Source organism: Salmo salar, chromosome 26 (genome assembly GCF_965601325.2).
Source record: "Salmo salar chromosome 26, fSalSal1, whole genome shotgun sequence".
Lineage (NCBI taxonomy): Eukaryota > Metazoa > Chordata > Actinopteri > Salmoniformes > Salmonidae > Salmo > Salmo salar.
In genome coordinates, this window is record NC_138316.1 from 46632371 (window position 1) to 46645304 (window position 12934).

Below are 12934 nucleotides of genomic sequence, written 5' to 3' on the forward strand. Positions count from 1 at the left end.
TGTCCATTCTAGCTGGGCTAACAACAAATGTAGAATTACTGATGCTTGCATTGGATATGCTTGTGGAAGCAGAACAACTTGTGTAGTCGACAGGTGCAGGTGTAGTACTGCTGGGAGTAGCAGTATTACCAGTAGAGCTGGTATGTGTCTCTATGGATGCAAGCCTTACTTTTTTTAACCATTTATCCATTTTCGAGCAAACGGAATGAGCAGCAGCTACGTTTGGCTACATATGGACCATTAGTGGAATTCCCGCGAGAGAGTGACGGTTAATGTGATTGGATGTTAATTATTTGACTAGGCTACCTGTATTTGACATTGTGTTGTTATTTCCCTGAACACTAGATGGTTTCATTTTATTTTGGGCAGTGAAACAAGTCTACTCAGGCGAGAAAAATACCTCACCAAAATGTATAGCCCCGTTGGAAAATATAAAAGGGACTGTTTGAAAAGTGACATTTTTTAAATGTGAATCACATTTTTATTTGGCGTACCCCCGACGGAATTGCGCGTACCCCAGTTTTTGTGCCTAAGGAGTAACAACATAGTTAGTAGCTTATAATGCTCTTAATTAATATATATGTTTCACTCAAGGTTCTGTTTTAGGACCACTATTGTTACTCTGGACCCTGATCTCTCTTTTGAAGAACATATCAAGACTGTTTCAAGGACAGCTTTTTTCCATCTACGTAACATTGCAAAAATCAGAAACTTTCTGTCCAAAAATGACGCAGAAAAATTAATCCATGCTTTTGTTACTTCTAGGCTGGACTACTGCAATGCTCTACTTTCCGGCTACCCGGATAAAGCACTAAACAAACTTCAGTTAGTGCTAAATACGGCTGCTAGAATCCTGACTAGAACCCCAAAATTTGATCATATTACTCCAGTGCTAGCCTCCCTACACTGGCTTCCTGTTAAGGCAAGGGCTGATTTCAAGGTTTTACTGCTAACCTACAAAGCATTACATGGGCTTGCTCCTACCTATCTTTCCGATTTGGTCCTGCCGTACATACCTACACGTACGCTACGGTCACAAGACGCAGGCCTCCTAATTGTCCCTAGAATTTCTAAGCAAACGGCTGGAGGTAGGGCTTTCTCCTATAGAGCTCCATTTTTATGGAATGGTCTGCCTACCAATGTGAGAGACGCAGACTCAGTCTCAACCTTTAAGTCTTTACTGAAGACTTATCTCTTCAGTAGGTCCTATGATTAAGTATAGTCTGGCCCAGGAGTGTGAAGGTGAACGGAAAGGCTGGAGCAACGAACCGCCCTTGCTGTCTCTGCCTTGCCGGTTCCCCTCTTTCCACTGGGATTCTCTGCCTCTAACCCTTTTACAGGGGCTGAGTCACTGGCTTACTGGTGTTCTTCCATGCCGTCCATGGGAGGGGTGCGTCACTTGAGTGGGTTGAGTCACTGACGTGGTCTTCCTGTCTGGGTTGGCGCCCCCCCTTGGGTTGTGCCATGGCGGAGATCGTTGTGGGCTATACTCGGCCTTGTCTTAGGACGGTAAGTTGGTGGTTGGAGACATCCCTCTAGTGGTGTGGGGGCTGTGCTTTGGCAAAGTGGGTGGGGTTATATCCTGCCTGTTTGGCCCTGTCCGGGGGTATCATCGGATGGGGCCACAGTGTCTTCTGATCCCTCCTGTCTCAGCCTCCAGTATTTATGCTGCAGTAGTTTATGTGTCGGGGGGGCTAGGGTCAGTCTGTTACATCTGGAGTATTTCTCTTGTCTTATCCGGTGTCCTGTGTGAATTTAAATATGCTCTCTCTAATTCTCTCTTCTCTCTTTCTGTCTTTCTCTCGGAGGACCTGAGCCCTAGGACCATGCCTCAGGACTACCTGGTATGATGACTCCTTGCTGTCCCCAGTCCACCTGGCCGTGCCGCTGCTCCAGTTTCAACTGTTCTGCCTGCGGCTATGGAACCCTGACCTGTTCACCGGACGTGCTTGTTGCACCCTCGACAACTACTATGATTATTATTATTTGACCATGCTGGTCATTTATGAACATTTTAACATCTTGACCATGTTCTGTTATAATATCCACCCTGCACAGCCAGAAGAGGACTGGCCACCCCTCATAGCCTGGTTCCTCTCTAGGTTTCTTCCTAGGTTTTTGGCCTTTCTAGGGAGTTTTTCCTAGGGAGTTTTTCCTAGCCACCGTGCTTCTTTCACATGCTTTGCTTGCTGTTTGGGGTTTTAGGCTGGGTTTCTGTACAGCACTTTGAGATATCAGCTGATGTACGAAGGGCTATATAAAAATAAATTTGATTTGATTTGACTTTACATATGAATAAAATGTCACAGAAATTATTCACAAAATAACTACTTTGTTTAATTCATTCATAAAACAACATGACGCTCAAAAATGAATTGATGATGTTATGGAAGAAAGGACTGTGAGATATTACAATTCAGATTCACCTGGACGACTTTGATGTGTGTCTAAAACTCCCGTCTCTGTTCAGACCTCCATTACATAAGATCAGTAGTCATTCTACCATTACAGCCCCATCCCCCTGTGATCTCCTGCCATCAGCAACAGTCGTCCACTGTCATAGGGCCACCGAGCTAATGCCGTTATTAACTGCTGTTACAGGGCCACTGAGCTAATGCCGTTATTAACTACACACTCATCCACTGTCATAGGGGATGCGTTCATAATGCCACCCTTTTCCCTATATAGTGCACTACTTTTTAACCAGGGCCCATAGGGTAGAATAGTAGAATGACTGATCTCTAATAGGGCCCTGGGCAAAAGCAGTGCATTATGTAGGGAATAGGGTGCCATTTGGGACATGCCCAGGGACTGTAGGGCCCCTGTAGGGAACAGGGAGTACAGGACAATGGCCCCATTGATCTCTCTGCTCTGCTGTAGCATGTAGCATGGGATCCACTGACGTCAATGACCAGGCCTGTTGTACAGGGGACATTCTTTACTGCATAATGAATGTCCCAACTGTCTGGGACAGTAATGCTATATGTTGATGTTTTTTTTGTTAATTGTTCATATTGATAAATGAATGAATGAGTGAGTGAGAAGACTTCTGCTCCTTCGTTTGACCAATTGATTGATTCATTGAGATCAATTGATCAAGTTTGATTCGATTGATCGAGATCAATTTGATGGATCAATAGATTGACTGCCCCCCCCCCCCCCCCCCCCCCGCTATCTCTGTCCTCTGTGTTCCAGCACAGGGCTGATGTGAATACTAAAGACATGCTGAAGATGAGTGCTCTCCGCTGGGCTGTGCAGCACGGCGACAGAGAGGTGGTGGACTTGCTGATCCAGTGGACATCCACACTACCAGCAAGTTCTGTAAACTGGCCCTCGACAACGTCAACAACCAGCTGGCTGAGATCCTACAGGTTCAGAATACTGGATGTGTTAACAAAGCAGTGTTGGTCAATTCCATTACAATTCGTTAAAGGAAGTAAACTGATATTCAAACTTTCTCAATGACGATGATCATTTTCCTGATGGGTGTAGGCTTGAGAGAGGCAGTTTGTGTTATGACGATGTACAGTTGTTGTTTTTTCACTTTGACCTGAAATTGTACTTACAGAATGCACCTTTAATCTATAACCTTTTGAAATATGTCTTCCTGTCTTTAAATAATAATCTGTACCCTGTTTGCTGTGTATATTTGCACTATGGATTGGTTTCTGTCCCATCAATGACCTCCCTAGAGAAATGAATGAGAGGGAGTGTGTATTTCACAGTGTTTAAATGTCAGGGGATGGGAATGGTGGGAACAGTGCAGCTGGTGCCTGGGCTTGTGGCAGTGTTATACATATGGACGGTGTCTCAAATGGCACCCTATTCCCTATATAGTGCACTACTTTTGACCAGAGCCCATAGGGAATAGGGAGCCACTTAGAACGGGCCCATGGTATCCTCAGCCAGTGAAATAGACAGGTGTGACAAAGACCTTTGATTCAGTGTTTGGTCTCCATTCTGTAATGTTTCACCTTGTTTGTTTTGAAACCATCATACAACTCAAACATCACAGATGTGAGCGAAACCAAACCAACGTCAATACATTCAGCTAGTCAGACAGGAAACCAACGTCAGTACATTCAGCTAGTCAGACAGGAAACCAACGTCAATACATTCAGCTAGTCAGACAGGAAACCAACGTCAATACATTCAGCTAGTCAGACAGGAAACCAATGTCAGTACATTCAACTAGTCAGACAGGAAACCAACGTCAATACATTCAACTAGTCAGACAGGAAACCAACGTCAATACATTCAGCTAGTCAGACAGGAAACCAACGTCAGTACATTCAGCTAGTCAGACAGGAAACCAACGTCAATACATTCAGCTAGTCAGACAGGAAACCAACGTCAATACATTCAGCTAGTCAGACAGGAAACCAACGTCAGTACATTCAACTAGTCAGACAGGAAACCAACGTCAGTACATTCAGCTAGTCAGACAGGAAACCAACGTCAATACATTCAGCTAGTCAGACAGGAAACCAACGTCAATACATTCAGCTAGTCAGACAGGAAACCAACGTCAATACATTCAACTAGCCAGAGAGGAAATGAAACAATATACTTTCACAGAATAGGTTTTGTATGTGTGTGCGTGTGCGTGTGTGTGTATCGTGAGTGTGCATCTACAGGGACGTCTGGTGGACCTGATGACTGTTATTATTCCAGTCAGTGGTGGACCTGATGACTGTTATTATTCCAGTCAGCGGTGGACCTGATGACTGTTATTATTCCAGTCAGCGGTGGACCTGATGACTGTTATTATTCCAGTCAGCGGTGGACCTGATGACTGTTATTATTCCAGTCAGCGGTGGACCTGATGACTGTTATTATTCCAGTCAGCGGTGGACCTGATGACTGTTATTATTCCAGTCAGCGGTGGACCTGATGCCTGTTATTATTCCAGTCAGTGGTGGACCTGGTGACTGTTATTATTCCAGTCAGTGGTGGACCTGATGACTGTTATTATTCCAGTCAGCGGTGGACCTGATGACTGTTATTATTCCAGTCTGTGGTGGACCTGGTGACTGTTATTATTCCAGTCAGTGGTGGACCTGATGACTGTTATTATTCCAGTCAGTGGTGGACCTGGTGACTGTTATTATTCCAGTCAGTGGTGGACCTGATGACTGTTATTATTCCAGTCAGCGGTGGACCTGATGACTGTTATTATTCCAGTCAGTGGTAGACCTGGTGACTGTTATTATTCCAGTCAGTGGTGGACCTGGTGACTGTTATTATTCCAGTCAGCGGTGGACCTGGTGACTGTTATTATTCCAGTCAGCGGTGGACCTGATGACTGTTATTATTCCAGTCAGTGGTGGACCTGGTGACTGTTATTATTCCAGTCAGTGGTGGACCTGGTGACTGTTATTATTCCAGTCAGCGGTGGACCTGATGACTGTTATTATTCCAGTCAGCGGTGGACCTCCCCATAATGATCTGAGAACTCCACTTCTTACCAATGTTACACTTCGTAAACCATTCTGATGCAGTGGTAACGTCTGTTATTCTCTGTGTTTTATACTGTTTAGTTTCTTCTTGTTTTAATGTTGGCAATTATTGTTTATTTAAGGTTTGCCATGTATTTCCAACTCAGAATGACCTCACATTATCTTGATGCCTTCTGTGTTGAATCAGAACAATGGGTCTTTTAGAATGGAATATGTTCTCACAAAAGGTGATGGCGTGGGGCTTTTTGTTGTGTGGCTATCAATGTGCACTCTGCCCTGAGTCCCTCGCCACAGACAGACATACATTGGGAGAAGAGAGGCGGGGCGTACCACCAATTAGGTGCCCTTTGAGATGTGGAACTATTGATTTCCCCTCATTTTAACATTCTGTCAAAAATAATGTTAAACGGAATAAAAAACAACGTTTCCCATCTCAAGAGGTTGAATAAAAAAATGACTAGAGTAAGTGCCTATTAAGTGCCAAATAAAGTAACAGGGTTGACCGTAACAGGGTTGACTGTAACAGGGTTGAACATTTCATCTTAAATAAGCCATGAATCCCATTTTGACAAGGGAAATGGAAGCTTGTTGTGTGGAACAGGGAGGGGAAATTGAATGCAAGCGTCACAAAAAAAATGACAATAATTGTTAAACATTTCTAGCCTGTCTAGTTATGGGTAACAAGAGACGATGTGTTGGTAACAGGGTCAACGTGTTGGGTAACAGGGTTGACGTGTTCGGTAACAGGGTCCACGTGTTGGGTAACAGGGTTGACGTGTTGGGTAACAGGGTCAACGTGTTGGGTAACAAGAGACGACGTGTTGGGTAACAGGGTCAACGTGTTGGGAAACAGGGTCGATGTGTTGGGTAACAGGGTCCACGTGTTGGGTAACAGGGTTGACGTGTTGGGTAACAGGGTTTGACATGTTGGGTAACATAGTTTGACGTGTTGGGTAACAGGGTCAACGTGTTGGGTAACAGGGTCCACGTGTTGGGTAACAGGGTCCACGTGTTGGGTAACAGAGTTGACGTATTGGGTAACAGGGTTTGACGTGTTGGGAAACAGGGTTGACGTGTTGGGTTACAGGGTCGATGTGTTGGGTAACAGGGTCCACGTGTTGGGCAACAGGGTTTGACGTGATGTGTTGGGAAACAGGGTTTGACGTGTTGGGTAACAGGGTCCACGTGTTGGGCAACAGGGACAGGGTCAACATGTTGGGTAACAGGGTCGACGTGTTGGGTAACAGAGTTGACGTGTTGGGTAACAGGGTCGACGTGTTGGGTAACAGGGTCCACGTGTTGGGTAACAGGGTCCACGTGTTGGGTAACAGGGTCCACGTGTTGGGTAACAGTGTTGACGTGTTGGGTTACAGGGTCGACGTGTTGGGTAACAGGATCGACGTGTTGGGTAACAGGGTCGACGTGTTGGGTAACAGGGTCGACGTGTTGGGTAACAGGGTCCACGTGTTGGGTAACAGGGTCCACGTGTTGGGTAACAGGGTCGACGTGTTGGGAAACAGGGTTTGAAGGGTTGTGTTGGGTAACAGGGTCGACGTGTTGGGTAACAGAGTTGACGTGTTGGATAACAGGGTTGACATGTTGGGTAACAGGGTTGACATGTTGGGTAACAGGGTTGACGTGTTGGGTAACAGGGTTGACATGTTGGGTAACAGGGTTGACGTGTTGGGTAACAGGGTTGGCATGTTGGGTAACAGGGTTGACGTGTTGTGCTCGACCTGCTCAGTTTTCCACCAGAAGATGGCCAAAAAGCAGCTCACCTGGTTTTACACTGTGATTTGACTAATTAGATGTTCAATGTTAAAATATTTAAAAAGAATAGTTTTACCGTTTTTAAAAGGAGAGTTCAGTTCACGTTACCTTCAAATGAGGGACCTTTTTTTTCTTAAAGTGATTCACTAATCACATGAAATAAATAAATAATAGTCTTCAGAAATGACTTTGTCAAATCAATGATGGTGACAACGTTGATAAATGTTGGAGTTAGGTGTTTGAAAATCTTCCTGGAAGTCACAGCCCACTGGGGTACAGAACCTCATTTTAATGTGGATAAATGGGGTAATATTTGGTTGAGACGTTGATAAATGAGATTATAACTTATATTCACCTACTCAAAAAGACAGGCAAAAGTTAGTTGAATTTCCAGTGTTATGACTATGCTTTCAACCATCTAAAAACACTTTCCAGTGGAAAAACAATGTCTGATTTATTTTTTATTTAGTTGTCACCCAAATGTCTATCACTGTACTTTCAACCATTTAAAAGCACAGAAAAGTTCAAATGGGAACACAATGTCAAATATTTTGTTTACACAGGAGGACCTACGTTTCCATCTTCATCCTCTTCATTTTATACATTAAAAGGCAATCAGAGTAACTGAACAGCTGATGCTTTCCAAAGTACTGATGGAGTTGGGATGCTCTTCAAAATATTGCAGTCTTTTCTGTTCTTTGGACCCATGATTCATTCTTGATTTTTTTATGGATGGATACATTCTCATTTGAAATTACACATAGATGAGGAAAATGGAGAAATAGATATTATGTCATAAGAGTTATTCCATCTCATTCATCTGTCATTGGGAGGTTTACCGTAAGTGGACGAAGATTTTTTCTTTAATGAGTCCGACGCAGAGGATATACTACTTTCCGGAGACCAGGGACAAATCCCTGTCATTCGCATGAAGAAAAGGCAGAGATACAGAGGGAGAAGGTCGGAACGCCTTGTGAGGATTCAGAGGCGAGTGAGTAAATCGCCACTACCATCGGTTCTATTGGTCAACGTGCAATCACTGGAAAACAAACTCGATGATCTACAGTCGAGACTAGCCTACCAACGGGACATTAATAAAAACTGTAATATCTTATGTTTTACCCAGTCGTGGCTGAACGACGACACAGATAATATAGAGCTGGCTGCGGCTCTGGCGGCGCCGGACTGGCGGGCGGCTCTGGCGGCTCCGGACTGGCGGGCGGCTCTGGCGGCTCCGGACTGGCGGGCGGCTCTGGCGGCTCCGGACTGGCGGGACTTTCAGTAGGCCTGGCTCTGGGCGCAGGCACAGGACTCACCAGGCTGGGGAGACTTGCAGGAGGCCTGGCTCTGGGAGCAGGCACAGGATAGACCGGGTCCTGGAGACGCACTGGAGGTCTGGAGCGCACGGCCTGCACAACCCGTCCTGGCTCGATGCCCACTCTAGCATGGCTCTTGCGGGGGGCTGGCCTATAGCGCACCGGGCTATGAGCACGAACTGGAGACACCGTGCGCTTCACAGCATAACACGGTGCCTGACCAGTACCACGCTGCTTCCGGTAAGCACGGGAAGTTGGCTCAGGTCTATCGCCTGACTCCGCCAATCTCCCCGTGAGCTGCCTCTCAGCCTTCCCGGGTAGGCTCCGATATCTGTCGATCACCTGGCCCCAAGTCCAGTCTCTCCTCCCAATCTACTCCTGATGAGTCCAGGTGTCCATCTCCTCCCGAGCACGCTGCTTGATCCAGTTGTGGTGGGTAGTTCTGTAACGATCATCTGACAGAGGGGACCAAGATGCAGCGGGGTAAGTGCTCATATTAACTTTAATGACACTTTAAATAAAACAAGAAAACGAAAGCCAACAGTTCTGCCAGGTGAACACACAAGACAGAAAACAACTACCCACAAAACCCCAAAGGAAAACAGGCTGCCTAAGTATGGCTCCCAATCAGCGACAACGATGTACAGCTGTCCCTGATTGAGAGCCATACCAGGCCAAACCAAAGAAATACAAAGCATAGAAAAAAGGACATAGAATGCCCACACTAGTCACACCCTGGCCTAACCAAAATAGAGAATAAAACCCTCTCTATGGCCAGGGCGTGACAGATATCCACGTAGTCAAAATATAAAACCCAGTTGTTTAATAATTCTAAGATCTTCAAAAGGTTGGTGCTTGCTCATCCACTCAGTGTTCCACATAATGTAAACAGGTTAAGGGTTTAGATGACCTTACCCTCAACTTGTTAAAGGAAAACAACAGGAGACAAAAGGAGCACCTATGTGAGAATGCTGTTCATTGACTACAGCTCACCGTTCAACACCATAGTGCCCACAAAGCTAAGCAAAGCACCCTGGGACTAAACACCTCCCTCTGCAATTGGATCCTGGACTTCCTGACGGGCCTCCCCCAGGTGATTAGGGTGGGCAACAACACATCTGCCACGCTGATCCTCAACACCGGGGCCCATCAGGGGTGCATGCTTAGTCCCCTCCTGTACTCCCTGTCCACATCACCAACAAACTATCATGGTCCAAACACACCAAGACAGTCGTGAAGAGGGTACGACAACACCTTTTCCCCCTCAGGAGACTGAAAAGATTTGGCATAGGTCTCCAGAACCTCAAAAAGTTCTACAGCTGCACCATCGAGAGCATCCTGACCAGTTGCATCACCGCCTGGTATGGCAATTGCTCGGCATCTGACCTTAAAGCGCTACAGAGGGTATTGAATACGACCCAATACATCACTTGGGCCAAGCTCCCTGACATCCAGGACCTACTGTATATACTAGGCGGTGTCAGAGGAAGGCCACAAAAATTGTCAAAGACTCCAGTCACCCAAGTCATAGACTGTTCTCTCTGCTACCGCACGGCAAGTGGTACCGGAGTGCCAAGTCTAGGTCCAAAAAGCTCCATAACAGCTTCTAACCCCAAGCTATAAGACTGCTGAACAATTACAGTTTTTTACGATTGCTTACACACTAAAATTGAACTTTTCCCACAATTAGCAAAACCTTACACTCAAGGAGCAAAACACAAGGCTAGATTTGCACAACTGTAAGCACATTGTCAGCTTCACACTATTTGCAAAACATTACACACAGTGATTTGCAAAACACTAAACACACTTGTATACATCAGACACAGAAGTATATCATGATGTCACTTCCCTGCAATTCCAAAGCACTGACTGTCAAATTACCACACCTATGAGCCAATCTGTTAAACACAGCCATCAGGTGCACAAACACATGATTGCTAAATTGTAGACACACCAATTAAGCACTATAAAAATGCAGCAGGTAAGTTCACCTGCCTTCAACCAAAATGGAAGGAGTCAGAAGAAGAGTGAGGGTGAGAGGAGGAGTACACAGAGGAGGAGAAGGAGGTAGAGGAAGAGGCAGAGGCCGAGCCAGAGGTCAAGGAAGACCTGAAGCAGGAGGAGAACGTGCACAAAGAAGAAGAGGACCAAACTTATCAAATGACATTCGTGCAACACTAGTGGACCATGTTGTGAACCACGGATTGATGCTGAGGGAGGCTGGACTGAGAGTTCAGACAAATCTTAGCAGATATACAGTGGCATCTGTCATAAGGACTTTTCGACAGGAACACAGGTAAAAGAAGATCTGTCTACAGTTACAGTAATCAGCCGCTTATTGTATGCACCATATCAGCACTTGTGATACCCCTTCCTGTGACATTGTACAGTAAGTTACATGTATTATTCTCTACATAGGATTGAGGGTCGGGAACGACAAGGAGGAAGGGGGCCCATATTCACGCAAGAACAAGAGAGAGAGATAATAAACATGGTTTTGGCCAATAATGCTATCAGGCTCAGAACTACAAGCCAACATTATCGGTGACCATGCCATTTTCAATAATGTCCATCAGGTCTCTCTGTCAACACTGGCACGCATCCTGAAAAGACATCAGGTTGAAATGAAACAACTTTATCGAGTGCCTTTTGAGCGGAATTCAGAGAGGGTCAAACGGCTGCGGCATGAGTATGTGGAGGTTTGTATTGTTCACTTTAGCACTGTGATGTTGCATACTGCACACATGACTTTTTTACATTGACTGTATACTAGACCTATCCTGAACTACACAATCTTGTATTTCAGGGAGTTTTGCAGATGGATGCTGAGGAAATCCTGCATGAATTCATATATATTGATGAGGCAGGGTTCAACCTCACAAAAGCAAGAAGGAGAGGCAGAAATATCATTGGCCACAGGGCTATAATCAATGTCCCAGGGCAACGTGGGGGTAACATCACCCTTTGCGCTGCCATTTCACAGCATGGGGTTCTCCTCCGTCATGCCAAAATGGGCCCTTACAACACACCTCACATTCTCGCATTTTTGGACCGATTGCACCACATCGTCACAGCAGGTAATGAAATGCACCAGATGCAATACACTGTCATCTGAGACAATGTGTCATTCCACCGCTCTGCTTTGGTCCAGAACTGGTTTCAACACCATCCAAAGTTGACAGTACTATACCTTCCACCATACTCTCCGTTTCTAAACCCTATCAAAGAGTTTTTCTCTGCATGGCGGTGGAAGGTTTACGATCTCCAGCCCCAGGCTCAGGTACCCCTCATTCAGGCCATGGAGGACGCATGTGACCAAGACCACGCCGCAGCTGTGCAAGGATGGATTCGACATTCAAGACGGTTCTTCCCGCATTGTCTTGCTAATGAGGATATTGCTTGTGATGTTGATGAAATTCTCTGGCCAGATCCAGCTAGGCGAAGAGATAATGTATAGTATGTTTACTGTAGTATTTTCTGTACAATATTGTCAGTTTTTTTTTCAGATAATGTTGTTGTTGTTATTTACTGTAATTGTAACCTGTACTGGATACAGTGTTTTACATTTGTCTGTTTGCTGAGCTAACAGTGTTATGCACACTACTGTAGTAGCATGAAAACTGGGACGTGTTTTGCTGTGATTTTCCATGTTGACATGTTGACTGATGTGGGTATATGGAGAGAAATAAATGATATTTTCCTCAGTCTGCAGCATTGGTCTTGTGTAGTGTTTGTATAGTTGCACTTTCTCTGTGTACTTCATTTACAGCACTCTAATCACTGACAATTAGACCTGCTAAAAGTGTTTTAGGTTAGCAACAGCAGTGTGTAACTGGTTCAAAAAGATTGAAGTCATATGAAATGTGTGTGTTTCGTATGGTAACAAAATATTGTTTTTATGAAGTCGTGTATAGTTTTGACAGTGTTCCATTTTGCAAATGATCTGAAGTGTTGTGCTACTTTGGTGTAGGGTTGTGCTAATTGTGTGTAGTGTTTTGACAAACCGGGCCTGTTTTCAAAATTGTGCTTAAACAATTGAAAAAAAACTGTAATCATATGGCCACCCAGACTTTGTTTTTACACTGCTGCTACTCGCTGTTTATCTATGCATTGTCACTTTACCCCTACCTACATGTACAAATTAGCTCGACTAACGTGTACCCCCGAACATTGACTGGGTACGTACCCCCGTATATAGCCTCGTTATTGTTATGTAATTTTATTGTTATTTTTTATTTAAAAAATGTACTTTAGTTTATTTAGTAAATATTTTCTTAACTCTATTTCTTGAACTGCATTGTGGGTTAAGGGCTTGTAAGTAAGCATTTCACAGTAAGGTTTACACCTGTTGTATTCGGCACATGTGACAAATACAATTTGATTTGA